The sequence below is a fragment of the Ailuropoda melanoleuca genome, chromosome 1, assembly GCF_002007445.2.
Source record: "Ailuropoda melanoleuca isolate Jingjing chromosome 1, ASM200744v2, whole genome shotgun sequence".
In the NCBI taxonomy this organism is placed as follows: Eukaryota; Metazoa; Chordata; class Mammalia; order Carnivora; family Ursidae; genus Ailuropoda; species Ailuropoda melanoleuca.
The window spans coordinates 17,578,130-17,595,182 of NC_048218.1; the positions used below are offsets into that span (position 1 = coordinate 17,578,130).

The window sequence follows — 17,053 nt, forward strand, 5'->3', positions numbered from 1 at the left end:
TGAACAAAATGGAACATTCATTTCTACTGAGAATTTTAAGTATCCTTATGTATAATTGTTAGTCAAGGAAGAGCATCTAGAAGAAAATAAATCATAAGAGAGAGTGAGAGATAGCTAGCTATCAACTTATTGGACTCATGCTCCTCATTTTTCATAAGGAATGGCTTTTAAATGTATGTACATTTATTATTTTATAGCTGATTAAAGTATTTGGAAACAAGAACATTTGTCTCATAAATTACCAAAGACATGTTCCTTCTTTAGTTTTATGATAGTCTCCGGGCTCCTTTTCATATATTCCCCAATGTGGTCACCTGAATTTACAAGTATGACCAATGTTTGTTTGCCTACCTCTTAAATGTATTATCTTTGACCCCCTCTTAGCAAGACAGTTGCTCTTCCAGAATAGACCCATTTGTTTCATTTATTTATGTTTAAACTGGGGTGTAATTGACATAAAATATGATACTGGTTTCAGGTCTACAACATAATGATTTGATAGCTATATAACATTGCAAAATGATCACCTTAATAAGTCTAGTCAACAACTGTCCCCATACAGAGTTACAAAAAAAGGTTTTTTTCTTGTCATGAGAACTTTTAAGATCTCTCTTAGAAGCTTTTAAATATGCAGTACAGTCATATTAATTATAGTCAGCATGCTGTACATTATGTCACCATGACTTATTTTCTAGCTGAAAGTTTGTACCTTCTGTCCCCCCTTTATCCATTTTGCCCACCTCCCAACCCCTGCTCCTGGCAAACACCAGTCTGTTCTCCGTGTCCATGAGTATGGTTTTTATTGGATTCCCTGTAAGTGAGACCATATGGTATTTGTCTATCTCTGATTGACTTATTTAGCATAATGCCCTTAGTGTCCATCCACATTATCACAAATGGCAAGATTTCATTCTTTTTTGTAGCTAAATAATATTCCATTGTATGTAGATGAATGTAAATGTGTGTATGTATGTGTGTGTGCACCACATCTTCTGTATCCATTCACCTGTAGACATTTGGGTTGTTTACCTGTCGTGGTCATTGTAAGTCATGCTACAGTGAACATGGGGGTGTTCTCATTTTCTTTGGATAAATACCCAGAAGTGAAANCTTGGGTTGTTTACCTGTCATTGTAAGTCATGCTACAGTGAACATGGGGGTGTTCTCATTTTCTTTGGATAAATACCCAGAAGTGAAATTGCTGTATCATATAGCTTCATTTTTAACTTTTGAGGAACCTCTGTATTGTTTTCCGTACTGGTTCCACCAATTTACATTTCTACCAACAGTGCACATAGGTTCCCTTCTCGCCCCATCTTCACCAACGCTTATTATTTCTTGTCTTTTTGATACTAGTTCTAACAAGTGTGAGGTGAAATCTCATTGTGGTTTTGATTTGCATTCCCCTGGTCGTTTGTGAGGTTGAGTATCTTTTCACGCCATTTGTGTGTCTTCTTGGAAAAATGTCTGTTCAAATCCTCTGCCCATTTTTTAATTAAGTTGTTTTTGTGGGTTTTTGTATTTTTTTGTTTTTGAGTTGTAGGAGTTCTTTATATCTTTTGGATATTAACCTCTTACTAGATAAATGATTTACAGATATTTTTCTCTCATTCAGTAGGCTACCTTTTCATTTTGTTGATGATTTCCTTTGCTGTGCAGAAGCTTTTGAGTTTGATCTGATCCCACTTGCTTATTTTTGCTTTTGTTACCTTTGCTTTTAGAATCAGACCAAGACTGATGTCAAGGAGTTAGTAACTACCTCTGTTTTCTTCTAGGAGTTTTATGGATTCAGATCTTACAGTCAGGTCTTTAATCCATTTTTAATTCTTTGTGATATGTGGTATAAGATAGGGGTCCAGTTTCATTCCCTTTCATGTGGCTGTTCAGTTTCCCCAGCACCATTTGTTGAAGAGACTGTCCTTCAATATTTTTGACTCTTTTGTCATAAATTAATTGACCATATGTATGTGGGTTTATTTCTGGGCTCTGTTCTGCTCCATTGATCTCTGTGTCTATTTTTATGCCAATACATGCTCCTTTGATTACTAGAGCTTTATAATCTAGTTTGAAATCAGGGAGCATAAGGCCTCCAGCTTTGTTCTTCTTTCTCAGGATGGCTTTGGCTATTTAGAATTTTTTTGCAAGAACCACGTATTTTATAAATGAGAAAATGAAAATACATTGTCAAATGAACCTGCATATAAACAATTTAATCTTCAAAATGGGAAAGTATACTTGACAATAGCACCCTAGTTTTCTGATGCTTTGATTGCCATGTTGGTATGTCTCTAACCAGCAAAATACAGACCTGTCACTACCAGTGAATTCATACCTCACACCCAACTGGTCTTCAATCTTAGGAAGTTATAGCCCTGAAGTATTGAACTTGTCCATAGTGGCTAGATTTTTGTGTATCTCTCTCTCTCTACTTTTTTTAGATGTGATATGTAAGCTGTCTTTTTCTTTCTTAGGAGTTTAATTATTGAATCTAAAATTACAATGTATGTATCATCCCAGATGATCTGTGGCTATCCTTGATAAAGTCCTTTAGAAGTTGATATATATAATTTATCATATGTAAATTATTGATATGTAAATTATTCAAGAAAATGGCAGCAGTTATCCTGAATAATTTTTTATAATTTTCCCTTCTGGCAGGTAGATATTTTCTCTTCTTTATTTCTAACCCATAATTTTAAAGGAAAATCAATCCTATAGCAATATTAAAAAGAATATACTTTTCTACGGGAGCCTGGATGGCTCGGTCAGTTAAGCATCTGACTCTCGATCTCAGCTCAGGTCTTGATCTCAGGGTTGTGAGTTCAAGCCCACGTTGAGCTCCACACTGGGCGTGGAGCCTTCTTTAGAAATATGTATATACTTTCTATGAAGAATGAGTGTCAGAAGGTTTTATTTAAACAAATTAAGCATAACCTCCACTGTTCCGACGTTAAATTGTATAATTCAGTGTGGCACATTGATCTCGTTTGTTGTGATACAGGTATACAATGGCCGTCATTAGATGACTCAAATATCAACCACGTTGTTCACTTCGTGCCATTGCAGGGTCTCCCTATAGATGAGTTTTTCAGTCTAAATAAGTATCCACATCTTCTGCATGTTTTTTAACTGGGTGGTTCTTTTTATTATTGAGTAGTAAGAGTTATCATACTCCGGATACTCAACTTCTCAAATATATGATTTGAAAATATTTCCTTTCTGTGGGTTGTCTTTTCATTTTCTTGATATCCTTTGGACACACAAAATTTTCAAACTTTGATGAAGTTCAGTGATTTTTTTTGTTGTAACTGCTTGTGCATTGCTATGTTTAAGCAGCATTGTTTCATCCAAGATCAAAAGATTTATATCTGTGTTTCCTTCTAAGAGTTTTATACAATTTAGTTCTCACAATTAAATCTTTGATTCATTTTAAGTTATTTTTGTTGTCATTTTGAGTTAATTTTTACTAGTGGTGTGAGGTAAGGGTCCAGTTTCATTCTTTTACATTTGGATACCTAGTGACCCAGCACCATTTGTTGAAAAAGACTGCATTCTTTCTGCCTTGAATGGTCTTGACACCCTTGGCAAAAATAAGTTGACCCAAGATACGTGGTTTTATTTCTTGACTCTCAGTTGCATTCCTTTGATCTATATGTCTGTCTTATTCCAGTATGACATTGTTTTGATTAGTAACTATGTAGTAAGTTTTGAAATTGAGAAATGTGAATCTTCCACCTTTGTTCTTTTTTAAGATTATTTTGATATTTGGATTCCCTTGCCTTTCCATATGAATTTTAGGGTCTTTCCCTCCCCCCATCTCTGTAAAAAAGATCACTGGAATTTTAAGGGATTGCATAGATCTGTAGATCAATTTGGGTAGTACTGCTATTGTAATTCCTTTAATGAAGTCTTAACACTCTAGCTACTTGAACAGATGCCTACTATGAAATGATTCCACTTTGACCCCATTTAAAAGGGTTACTGTTTAGAAGTAGAAGGAAAATTGATTTCGCAAACTGTCACCTTTTACTCCAAATTTTGCTTTTCCTTAAATCGTGATGACTAAGATCAGTAGCTTTTGTCTGTCCTCATGCCATTTCTCTTATTTGTGTGTGTGGACACTTCAACTAAGTAGGGGAAGCTTAACGCGGTGTCTCCCCCACCAAGCTCTGCCTATTCCTATCCTGATCCAGTACAGGTCTCAAGTTTATTTCTTAACCCGCCAGCTCTTATGTATGGCCCTGTAATTTGAATCAAAACCCAAAAAGAAATCTTTAGTAACAAAATATGATTGAGGAGTGAAGCCTGACCACAGCAGTGGCTGCTAGACTACTTCCTGGCGTAGAACCCTACAGCAGATGTGTCCTGATTTTTTTTTTCTTTTTCTTTTTCTTTTTCTTTTTCTTTTTTTTTTTTTGGTAGAGTCTTGGGAACAACTAGTGATTTTTTAGCCTGGAAGAGGAGCTGGTTATTTTGCCTTTCACAAGCAGCTGCCTTCAAGGTCCATATTTTAAAAGAGGACGGGGGAAAAGTGTAGTAGATCTGCCACGCTGAATATAGAGATGCATTGAAACTGAGATTAATTTTGAAATATATTTCCACAAAGACTAACTGGCAATGAGATGAATGTGTTTGCGTGTGAGACAGAGTATGGAAGGAATGTTAATTTGCCTCTTGCTGTTAAACTCAAACAGATTTTGCAGTGTATTCCCCTAGTGAGTTCCATTACTTTTTGTGAACTGTTCTCCTGTCATACATACGATGGGCTGCTTGAGAAAGTAAGTCGTAGGCAGTAGGGTACATACCTGATCTACAACAAGAGATCAATCCACTAACCTGTTTCAAATTATGAGACAGTTGTACAAAGGAATGTTGACTGGCTGTGAATCAAAACACTAATCAGGGAGAGTCTTTTGGACTTCAAGTCAAGAACAGGTGGTCAAAGGGCCAAGGCCAGGGGCGTTACTTAATTTCAGCTACTGTTCACAGATGTATTAACCTAAGACAGTGGGTTTAAAATAGCCTATTTAATGTGTTTGATTTTTTGTAACTATTATTCACTTACATATGCTCATTAAAACATGAGTTAAATCTTCCTGTGTCTTTGAAACAGTAAACGATGACCCCTTGTAATGTCTGTGCACGCCCCTGTCTTTGCTCTTGGTTTGGATGGCACTTCGATGAGCCTGCCCCTCTCCTGAGAGCAGATAGAAAAACCATGTGTTCAACTTCGTCTTTCACATTGAACTTGGTAAACCCAGTCCTAAGACGCACAGAGACCATAGATATTGTCATCTTGGAGAAGGAAGAAGGGGCAGCTGCACGATTTTTGGCTCTCAGAAGCAGTAGCCTGAGCCAGCTTGGCCTTGGCAAACTCTTCATCTCTTCTCTTTCCGAGGCCATAATGGTGACATGGTGGCTCTGAGGCTCTAGCGAGTTGCTTCTGAAGCCTTGCCAAGTTAGGAAGGAACTTCCTGGGCATGAGCGGTGGAGGGCTGGAGTGCAGGAGGGAGCATATCTTATATAATACAATTATACTTATTAGCATTTCCTAGTGTTTTTATTTAGGAAACTCTAGAAGCAAATCAAATTTCACATTCTGGGTTTGGGGCAGGGGTGGGGGGAGATTGAAAGAAAGATTGCTGTTTAAAATTTTGAATTAGTCACTCTTCTGCCAAAAGCCTACCTTCATCTTGTTGATACTAAGACTTGAAAGAATTAAAATGGGTTTACTCTCAAGTGGTAGTCGGTATATTTGATAGAAAGGGAAGTTGCCAAACATGCTCTTTTTGATATGACATGCACCGTAAGAAAAGTGTTAATGTATGTAGCTGGATGTGAAAGCATTAATCATTCATAATGTGACTTTTCTGTATTGCATTAAAACTGTTTTCTTTACCTAAAGACTATGACCAAATAACACAGGCTTCTTGCTGTTTGTAAGTTTCCAGTCATACCAGTAAGCGGTTTTCTAAAATTTTCACATATGAAACTTTGTTGTTATAGTTAACAATTTTTTAATTGTTATAGTTCTCTATTATCAGATTTTACCAAATAAAAAGGAAACTACCATTATCATTGCCACTGAGATATCTCTAGCAAACATCTTAATTCTCAGTCACCGCTCAAGAATTTATAAGCAGAACTAGAAGGTTTCAGAGGTAAATCTGTGGTGCTCACTTCAGCACATCTCCTAAAATTGGAACAATACAGAAAAGATTAAATAGCTCCTACGCCAGTATGAAATGCAAATTTATGAAGCATCCCCTATTTTTTTTTTATTTCACTTATATCTAGAGGATGACTGGAAGCATCTAGAATAATAAATTCTCAGAGACCGAAAGTAGAAGAATAGTTGTCAGGTCCTGAGGGAAGGAGGGAATGGGGAGTTCAGGTTTAATAGTGCAGTTTCAGTTTTGGGAAGATAGAAAAAAAGTTCTAGAAAAAGATGGTGGTGGTGATGGTTAAAATAGTAAGGTTTATGTTTACGTATATTTTACCACAATAAAAGAAAAGGACATATGCATATCATTTGCTATCGTGACTAGCAAGGAGATCCAACCATTAATCCAGGATGTTGGATCTTAACGAGTATCTATTAAACACCTACCATATTCCAGATTCTATGCTCAGGTATATTGCAGGTGTGGGGCAATCTTTCCTACTTAGAATCTGCCTGTGGAGACTTGGGGGAAATCGAGCTGGAAAGGAAGGAGGCTGCACTCGTTAAGCTGAGGGATGTTGATTGCCGTGCCTCTTGCTATTAGGTAGTAACATCTGACAGCCATTCCTTACTGGCACCGTCACTCACTGATGATTATTAGAGAAGGGAACCTTAGTTTTCAGCTGGCTCAAGTACATCGTTTCATAGGCTCAGAGTAACCGGGATGGGCCGCATCATACGTCTGGTCAGTAAGCCTCCCTGCTGAGGCCAAGCTGAACAAAACTGGGTTCAGGAAGCTATTTGTTCAGCTTCTACAACTTTTTAAAAAAAATTTTTAAAGATTTTATTTATTTATTTGATAGAGAGCTCACGAGCAGGGGGAGAAGCAGGCTCCCAGCTGAACAGGGAGCCCCATGCGGGGCTGGATCCCAGGACTCTGGGATCATGACCTGAGCCGAAGGCAGACGCTTAACCGACTGAGCCATGCAGGCGTCCCTTCCACAACTTTTCTTTGAAAATGGCCCCTTTCAGCAGATACGACTCCGTAACAATGCTTCTGAAGCTCGAAGACGTCGCACCTTGAATACTTAAGTCAGTGTTGAGGCGTTTATAAAGGACATAAAAATCAGCTGCATTGTTCATTTTGCAGGATTTTTTTGTCACATTTGTACTGTTTGCTTAGAAATCATATACCAACATATGAAAAATGACAACTGCCATGCCTTCTCGTATATAATTGCCATTAGATTTCTTCTGTGCGGGGCGAGCCCAGATTTCTCTGAAAGCACAAGGTAATAATCCTTAGCCAGAGCTTAATCCTTTGTGAGGGCTCCGACAGAAAGGTTTTAGCTCTGTGAATGCCAGCAGCCGAAGCCCTTCAGATCATACGCATCATGAGCCTGCCTCCCAAGCCAGGGCGGGATCATGTTCACGACCGTGCAAGCACAGAGCACAGTTCATGGGTTACCACTTAAATGTGTTTAGAAAAAGGAATAGAAGAGGGAAAAGATTTTATGGGTCTTTTTTGTACGTTTATCTTCTGTACTTGATTGTCTTCTTTTGATGACTGATTTACTTTTGGCTCTCTTTTCTTAAAGACTCATTTGGTCCCCAAAATAACGACGGACAGCCATAACAGATGCTAACTCCTTTTGTTCTGCAGGAGCCTGACGTTCCAGTAAAGCTGATATTATACCTACAGTCCCAGATGCATTTATAGGCCCTATTCCATCCATCCACAGCACCCACGCCCAATCTTGGCCTGTTGAGATCCTGTTCCTCTTTCAAATCCCCAGCTCTCATGTCCTCTCCCTTTGTAAGTCTTAGATTAACGCAAAGCATCTGCCCTGTGAGCACATGTGTCTCCTATTGCTTTAAGGGTACATGTCAACTAATAACCACATCCTAAGTGTAAGCTCTTTGAGGGTGTGAATCAAATCTCATGCATTTGTGTCTCCTGAAGGAGGTTTTTAAATATAAGTAATTACAAATGCCTGTCTTCAAGGAATTCTTCGGTTAGAACGTCCTTGGATCAGCCACATCAGGATCCCCCGCGAACTTGTTAGAAATGCACGTTCTCTGGTCCCACCCCTGACCTCCTGAACCAGGGTGGGATCAGTGATTTNCGCAAAGCATCTGCCCTGTGAGCACGTGTGTCTCCTATTGCTTTAAGGGTACATGTCAACTAATAACCACATCCTAAGTGTAAGCTCTTTGACGGTGTGAATCAAATCTCATGCATTTGTGTCTCCTGAAGGAGGTTTTTAAATATAAGTAATTAACAAATGCCTGTCTTCAAGGAATTCTTCGGTTAGAACGTCCTTGGATCAGCCACATCAGGATCCCCAGCGAACTTGTTAGAAATGCACGTTCTCTGGTCCCACCCCTGACCTCCTGAACCAGGGTGGGATCAGTGATTTGTCTTTCAGCAGGCTGTCCAGGTGACTGTGATGCATGCTAACCTTTGAGAACTACTACTGGTTTAGAGTGTATTTAACTTAGTGAGCAGTGAATAAACAGTGACCATCTATCCTCCGTGAGCACCTCAGTGAGCCAGTCCTATTACCTACACAGTTCCGTTCTAAATCCACATGATAAAAACTGGATGCCACAAAAAGTGTTTAGGTGAAAACCTAAATGAATTATTCTACCTGACTAATTCATAGAATACAACAGCTCCAATTCACAGGAACAGACACAGAATCGCTGAGCGGTCATCGACGAGGCACGACTGTGCATGATTAAATAGTACAAATCAAAACAATTTTTTTAAACCATCAAATTACTAATTTAAAAAAATTTGTCCTACTACTGACATGACAAGAGTAAGTGAANAAGGCACGACTGTGCATGATTAAATAGTACAAATCAAAACATAATTTTTTTAAACCATCAAATTACTAATTTAAAAAAATTTGTCCTACTACTGACATGACAAGAGTAAGTGAAAAGGCACTTTCGTAAGCTACAGCTCAATGTATGGGTATCACCTATGGAACTATGACTCTACCTCATAAAATACGGGATCTTTTCTAATTTAGCACCAGATGCCTACGGATACATACACTGATTGGTACATGTGTGGAGAGAGGCACTACTCCTTATAACTTTGACACCCATCAGTACTGTTGATATATTTTTTTTAAGATTTTATTTATTCATTCATTCAGAGAGTGAGCATGAGCAGGGGGAGGGGCAGAGAGAGAGGGAGAGAGAGGATCTCGAGCAGACTCTGTGCTGAGCACGTAGCCCGATGCGGGGCTTGATCTCACGACCCTGAGATCATGACCTGACCCAAAACCAAGAGTCGAACACCCAACCAGTTGAGCCACCCAGGCGCCCCGGTTGATATTTTTTTGATCAGCATTAATACCTTTAAAATAACTATAAAGAAAGGACAAATGACCTACAAGACTCAGGATTCCCTTATCAGCCAACTCATTATATTTCTCCCATTTGGGGGTTCAGGGTCCCTAAAGTTATAAGGAAATTGCAGTATGTGATGTTGGCTGGAATTGTAACATTCCAAGAAACTTAGGTGGAAATGGTCAAAGCCACCAGTCTAAATAATCAGTGAACGTGTTAGCTCATCTCTGTTTTCTTCTCCCAGGATTTTATATAAATTCTGTGGTCACCCTGGAGCTCTTAGTTTCTCTCTCATTCTGGTAAAAAGGAAGGAAATACTTTCTCATACACTATTGCTATCTCTCTTTCTATTTATTGGGGTAGTTGATGTCAGTCAAAATGAGTTCTTAGCTTTTTTTTAATACTGAGAACAAACACTTGGAGCAAACCAACCAAAATTTGTTTTGAGGATAGTAACAGTGGCAGGAACAGCCCCTCAGTTTTCTGCTAAGAATCAAACTGAACCGTTTCCAAACTCCTGTTGGCAGTGCCAGCTATCATGAGGGAAAGAGAAAAAGGAAGCTGTTTTAAGAAATACCTAAATTTCCTTTAGATATAAGAGAAATGAAGGCAAGACTGTCTGTGAATATACTAACACGCAGTTATCAAAAACAGGCATGGGGGCTCCTGAACAGCCTCTCTGTTGATTATCATGGAGTCCATATGGAACGCAGATGTTGTATGACGGTATGAGAGAGACCTTGCTTTCTTGATCTCTTTGATGGTGTGGACCTGCATCCTCACTGCTGTCTGTCCCTCTTCAAAGGAACGGAAAAGTGGAATCAAGCCTCTCAATTTTCAGACTAAGGATTTGGGGTGATTTAGTGGCTTGATCAAAATTAGCATCTGTGAATGTTCTATAAAAACAGCCAAGGCCCAAGGGGTTCAATGTGTACTTGCCAGAGCCCTTCGGAAATCAAAGCAGGTCTTCATTTACTTGGGTGTGAACAAATATGCTTTATTAAAAAATAGTCCTGTTAGAACAGAATTGGGAGCCCTCTGTGGGAGATTGGGTGTGAGTGTGCTAGTTTTCTGAGGCCTTGTCCGTCTGGGCTGGAGCTTGCTGGCGTGGGAACAGCCCGCTAGCCGAGCAGGCTAGTGTGATGAGCTGGTTGACCTGTGGCTCATAGCTTGAGCTTCCGTTTTACATGATACCTGCAGCTCAGTGCCATCAGCCAATAAACAGAAAAGACTCTCTGGCATTTGCTGATGTCCTCAGTCTGGTTGCTGTAAACCTCTGAAGGGCATCTGAGAGTTCATCCAACACACTCTCCCTGGAAACTGTTATCCTGAAAGTCATAGGTTCTTAATGTGTTCTTGGGGCCAATCGAAGCTCAATAATATAGGAATTCTTGTGAAAAATACACATTCCTGGGCCCCACCTCTGACCTACAGAAAGCTGCATTTTGCTTACCTCCCCAGGTGATTCTTAAATATTCAGAAGTCTTGCTTATGTGAAATAGCAAAAATGTAAGGATTCTTATAGCCTTAGATTACAGTTTATGTTGGTCTTGACCATGGAAGAACAGCCGTTGTTGTTGTTGAAGATTAATATATCCTGGTAAATAGGCCACGTGGATTTCTAATGCCGTGACTGTAAAATGTGAAAGTGAGGCATTACTAACCTCGGAGTTCATATGCATTGAGAATTTGTTTAGGTGTGACAGGGCTGGTGGTCTTACTTATCCACGCTAAGACTTCTTATTAGCTATGAAAAAGGATTGGCGTAAACTGCTTGTTAATGTTGATTACCTATATCTAAAAGGAATAAATAATACAAGCGTAAAGCAGGCTTCAGTCAGAAAATGTCATCTTTCATAACGTTTCCCCCCCTTTACTTCTTTTTATGCTCCTGCCAGAAATTGTGAATCTACTCTCTATTAGAACCTTTTCTTCCCTCTGTAAATTCATTTGCTAGTATTGATAGTGACATTTTACTTAAAGAAATTATCCATTTAGGCTCTCTTCAAATTCAAAGTGATACTATTTTAATAGGGAGTGAAAGGGAAAATTGACAAAATACGCTTCGAGTTGTCAGCATTGGAGATGACAAACAGTAAAAGCTTAATCTTGGAGTATTGTCATAGAGCTTAATGTTAGCTCAGATTGTCAGAGAGCTTAATGTGTCTTTCTCAGGGAATTGACAAAAAAATTACCAAGAAAAGGCTTGCTGAGAACCACCTCCAGGTGCCAAACCTGAGAGGCGACTCACTCTGTTAAGCGGTGGCATACGTATTTTGCAGGTTACACAGGAAAGCAAATTATATTCCTTTGCTTCTTAAAGTATCTTATGTGGTAACTGGGTGTAGAAATCACATACCATCTCCTCATTTCCCCCAAAGCGAAGAGACCACACACCTGGAAATATCCCAGACACATAGGGAAATTGTCATTTGGCCCTTTCTGTCCACCTGCAGTGAAGAAAGATAGTGGAGGGGAGCATTTGAGAACTTTCTTGGTAAATGGCCATAAAAAATAAAGAAAATTGAAAAGGCCCAAAGGTCAAGTGTACTTTCAAACCCTGAACTGAGTCATCTCTGAAATAAATCACTTCCTTGTCATCTCTATGAAAGGTGTAGTACAAGAAAGTCCCCTGGGGACCCCTTGATAATTTATACCACTTCTCTCATCTTTGGCTATCATCTTCCTTTAAAAAACACAAAAAGAAAAGGAAAGAAACAAAAATGCCTTAGAGAAAACTGTTTTGACCTTTGCTTTTTCTTTTATCTGGCTGTGATGAGGTGAGTATCATAGTGAGTTCAAGCCTCCATAAAAAAAGCTCCACAGACCAGGTGGCTTAAACAGCAGAAATGGGGTTTTTTCACAGTTCTGGAAACTGGAAATCCAAGATCAGGTCTTGACTAGTTTAGGGTCTCCTGAGTCTCTCTCCTTGGCTTGTGGACGGCTGCCTTCTTCCTCTGTCCCTACATGGCCTTTTCTCCCACAGAGTGAGAGAGATCTCTGGCCTCTCTGCCTCTTCTAAAGGACACCAATCCTATTAGAACAGGGCCCCACCCTTATGATCTCATTTAACCTTAATTACCTTCTTAAAGGCCCAGTCTCCAGATACAGTCACATTGGGGGTTAAAGCTTCAACATATGATTTGAGGGGGAAAAGCATGGGTCAGTCTGTAACATTTAACTAAACTGTGCTTTTGGATAAAGCCAATATATCCCTCCCCCTTCAGCATTCCTCAGTCCTCCTCTTCTTGGTACACAGGGGTGTCTTGTCTTAAGAAACTCAGGGGAGACCATGGAAGATATTTTTCCTGCTTCTGTACCCTAAATCATTGGAACCAGGTTCCCTTTGGCAGCCTCCACTCTGCCTTTATGAACTTCAAATACAAGACATCTTTGAGATGTAAAAAGCATGCACTTCACATGGAAAGATTTGGTGGGGTTTTAACATTTGTTTTTCACTAATTCATCCATACTCTCTTAAGTTGGCCTCTGAGTGACTCAAGCCAAGCATTCCCCATGTGAAAGTGGAAGGACAGACCAGATAGTATAACAAAGTATGTAGCATGATAGAGTCCATACTGGGTATTGGAAGCCATATTTTCCTCCTATCTTGACCCAAAGAGTCATAGAGAACCTAGAAGTTGCTATTAAACACACTACATTATAAAATATTCTATCCCACTCATCTATATGTCATACAAGATTAAAGAAAAGCTTCTAGGCTACAGAATCTTTTTTCAGGATCAGCTGGTCGAATGTGAATTTTAAATTTGAAACTGGTAAGCCCAGCACTAGAGATGGACTCCAGCTGTCCCAGCTTCTCTCGATTGAATTGTCGAACGTCAGAATGGTGGCAGACTCTGTTCTGGCCTTGGAGATGGTGGCGTTTTCGTCAGGCTAGAGTTAGTAAAACCTGAAACCTGCCAGGCATTTGCCACATGTTACGCTGCCAGGACAGCTCAGCTTCTGGCTTCTTAGGATATGGCATAACCTTTGTGTTTACAAGGTGTTTGAAACTGAAGCTCTTTTACTTCCTCGCTGAGCTTAGGAGTTGACACTGGTATCCAAAATTCCTTTGGCCTTATCTGGGTAAGGCATGCAGCCATGGATGGTCAAGAAAGGGAAGTGGTTGGTATCTGTAGATGCAAAAAGAGAGTTGCTGAAAGAAAGGAGCCACTAGGTCACCACTGAAACACATGCTGCTGTTCAGGGGGAAACATCTCTGCACTAATTAGATTAGACTACTAGATGATCGAGCTCTTTCTTCTTCTCCCCAGTCTACCTGTCCCAGCCTGGGCTCAGGAAGAAACCACATTCTATTCCAATGTGATTATTATAGCCAGAAATGGTTATCATATTTGCATATGGTTAATATTCATTCCTAAGGCTGCCATAACTAACTACTACAAGCTGAGTGGTAAAACAACAGGAATGTATTGTCTCATCGTTCTGGAGGCCACAAGTCGAAATCAAGGTGTCCACAGGGTTCTGTGGTCTCTGAAGGCTCTAGGGTCGAATCTCTTTTGTTTGCTTCTGGTGCTGCTGACGATCCTGGGCATTTTTTGGCTCATAGATACTCCTCCAGTCTCTGCCTTCACCTTCACATAGTGTTCTCCCCTTTGTCTCTGTCTCTGTGTGTCTTCTCTGCATTTCAGAGAAGCTGAAATCAGGAGCTCACCTGAACTCCAGTAGGTCTCCCCTACTCCATATCGGACTGAGAGCCTGTCTTATTCCGGTATGACCTCGTCTTTACCTGAGTGTATCTGCAAAGACCCTTTTTCCATATCAGGTCACTTTCATGGGTACTGGGGATGAGGGCTTCAAGATACCTTTTAGGAAAACATCATTCAGCCCATACCAAGCAGTTTTATTTTTCCTTTCCCTTGATTTTTATGAATCCAAAAAACTGTCCAAGTTTCTTTCTAAAACACTATCAAATTTAAGTCAAAGGGCTGTGTGTCTTGAATTTATGACCTCTTCATTTAAAAAAAAATAATTTCCATATTTAATTGGTTCAAATTATGAAAGGCTTTAAATGCTTTGCATTTGCTTGAGGCTGATTAATGGGTAAATTTGTAAACCGTGGTTGTTTTAATTAGCCAGGGTTAATTAATGTTTACTGCACTTGGAAGATGAAAAGACATGTATAAATGCACCATAATGTGAATCATTTTTTAATTTGTTGTTGAAGCTTAAAATATATTCAAATAAAAATTGCTTACATCACACTAAAAAAAAAGGAAAAGCTGTTGGAGCACTATGGGAATTAGTATAGAGGGCTCTAAATTTTAAAGTGAATGAATTACATATTTTTGAAGATGACCATGTTTTTAATATTACGTATTCAGACAAAGGTAGTTACATTTTTAAATCTGATTACGTAAAGAATAGAAATCTCAGACCAAACTGATAACTTTTCATAAAATGTGTCATAATTTGAGGTGAAGTCTGTTTTTTTGTTTTTGTTCTTTTTTTTTTTTTTAAGATTTTATTTATTTATTCAACAGAGATAGAGACAGCCAGCGAGAGAGGGAACACAAGCAGGGGGAGTGGGAGAGGAAGAAGCAGGCTCATAGCAGAGGAGCCTGATGTGGGGCTCGATCCCACAACGCCGGGATCTCTCTGAGCCGAAGGCAGACGCTTAACCGCTGTGCCACCCAGGCGCCCCTTGTTTTTGTTCTTTTTACTTCTGAGTTGAGACTTTCTCAGAGCACCGTGGAGGGGGGAGGAGAGGTTTAACTATGCTGAGATGAAAATAACGTGTTTTTTTTTTTTAAGAGAGGGAGAGGTTGGGAGAGAGGGAGAATCTTAAACAGGCTCCCCACCCAGCACGGAGCCTGACGTGGGGTGCAGTCTCAGAACCCTGAGATCATGACCTGAGTCGAAATCAGTTGTTAACCCAACTGAGCTACCCAGATGCCCTGAAAATAGTATTTTTAAGTCATTTTTTTGAAGAAAGGAAATTACTAGAATTTCATGTAAATTTTCAATAGGAAAAGCATTCAGGCCTTGGCTGAGGTCTAGTGCTGGGTCTAGGAAGTGTGGAGATGAGAAACCATTTAAGAAGGAAATAATGGGGCAAGGTTTCCCATGTGAGGCTGTGAGCTGTGCAACGTGGAGGGCACTTGTCTCAGGCAGTGAGAAGGGTGATCCATTCTTGGTGGGAAAGTGGCCATCTGGGGTTATTTTCCAACATGCTCAATAGAATATACCTTCTGGCACCAGGATTCACGGCTCACTGGGTAACTTGAAAGCAGAGCTGGCCTCAGTGACACCACTCTCATCATTGTCTAACAGGAGAGCACATCCAAAGTTAAATTAGCAAAAAGGTTGGATCTACTTTATGTTCCGTCTCCTACACAATTTTCTCTTTGTTCTTTGCAGAAAAAAAAAATAAGTTTGATTTTTTTTTTTTTAACATCTCATGGATGTTGATACGGAGGTGATGTAAGGGGGAAAAAAGACCCATAACCCTCTATTCGGATAAGAAATAGGTTGCTCCTTGTAACAATAGCTACCTACCTGATGGTATTGTCAAGCACTGCGGTTTGACACTGTAAAGGGTTTTTAGCTGGGAAGTGGCATTTCATTGTGGGCGGCACTGTATCATATGACAGAATTCAATATATGATAAATGCCTTTGGGGGAATCTAGTATGGGCTTTTTCCCCAAAGCACCTGCAAAATTCTTCTAGAATCTGGAAAACTCCCATTTTCCCCTCAATGCTTCCCTTTGGGCTGTTTCAGCAGGGACATGCGCTCTCGAAGCTCATATTTCAAGTGGCTGTGGGACATCTCCCCCATATGTTGGAATACTGCAAATATGTCTGAGGAGAACATGTCTTTCCCCCGTATTTGCTCTTCTGATAGACACAGCTCCAGTCTAGCATTAAAATACTGGGGGCATCTGGGTGGTTCAGTCAGTTAAGCATCAGCCTTCAGCTCAGGTCATGATCTCCAGGTCCTGGGATCGAGTCCCGCATCGGGCTTCCTGATCAGCAAGGAGTCTGCTTCTCTCTCTCTCTCCTTCTGCCCCTCCCCACCTTCGTTCTGTCCCCCTCTCTCAAATAAATAAATAAATAAAATATTTTTTAAAAAATCATCAACAGCCTCCCAGTAGCTCCTCTGCCCCATCCCAGTCACAACCTCCCCCACGCCCACTCACATCAAAATAGCACCGTTCTTCCTCATATCACTTCCTTAAATGTCTTTCTGGTTTTGTCATTCCAGTGTACAGCCTGCCCCAGTTTTTAATGTTGACATGTCTCTCAGGTGTCTTATAATCCCCAGGTGTCCCCTCCATGCCTTTCTTTTCTTTACAGTTTACCTGTAAATGAACTGCAGGTATCCGCAGAGTCTATAGAATTCCCACATTCTAGATTTTGTGAATTATATACACCTGGTCAGTGTGTTCCTCTCCTCTCTTTGTTCCACAAACCAAAGCCCCTGGCTTCTATCTAAGCTGCTTCCTTCATACTTCCCTTGTGCCAGAAAAGCCCCAGTCTCTGGGCGGCCTGCTCTCTAT

At 39.9% G+C, this 17,053-nt stretch overlaps 1 protein-coding gene and 1 non-coding gene across 7 annotated transcripts in view; both read left to right on the forward strand.

Annotated features, from left to right (window-relative positions):
* The window catches only part of APP (amyloid beta precursor protein), a 258,939-nt gene that overhangs the window by 201,181 nt on the left and 40,705 nt on the right, over nucleotides 1-17,053 (forward strand). The gene's annotated exons all lie outside the window — the stretch shown is intronic.
* Nucleotides 6,173-6,275, forward strand: LOC117795474. Its single transcript, XR_004619516.1, has one exon. It is a non-coding gene; the product is annotated as a U6 spliceosomal RNA (small nuclear RNA).